Source organism: Trypanosoma theileri (assembly GCF_002087225.1).
Source record: "Trypanosoma theileri isolate Edinburgh chromosome Unknown TM35_Tth_56_V1, whole genome shotgun sequence".
Classification (NCBI taxonomy): domain Eukaryota; phylum Euglenozoa; class Kinetoplastea; order Trypanosomatida; family Trypanosomatidae; genus Trypanosoma; species Trypanosoma theileri.
In genome coordinates this window covers 46,298-46,560 of record NW_021639898.1, presented here as the reverse complement: position 1 = coordinate 46,560, position 263 = coordinate 46,298, and positions in this window count along the sequence as shown.

Genomic DNA, 263 nt, shown 5'->3' with positions numbered 1-263 from the left:
GCTGCGCAAGCAACTGGACACTGCGCACGAGATGCGGGAGAGAATGCGTGATGGTGTTTCACAGTGGCGAATGAAGGTGCGAGTGCAAAGAAGAAAAAGAAAAGAAGGAGGAGGAGTGTCTACCCTTCTTCCTTGCCGATAAGAGAAGTGGCTGCAGAGTCCCCATCACAACAAACACAAGCGAACCAACAACAACAAGAAGAAGAAGAGTATGAGGTGGAGTTACACCGGATTCATAGAGATACACTGAGGGTTTCCCAAAA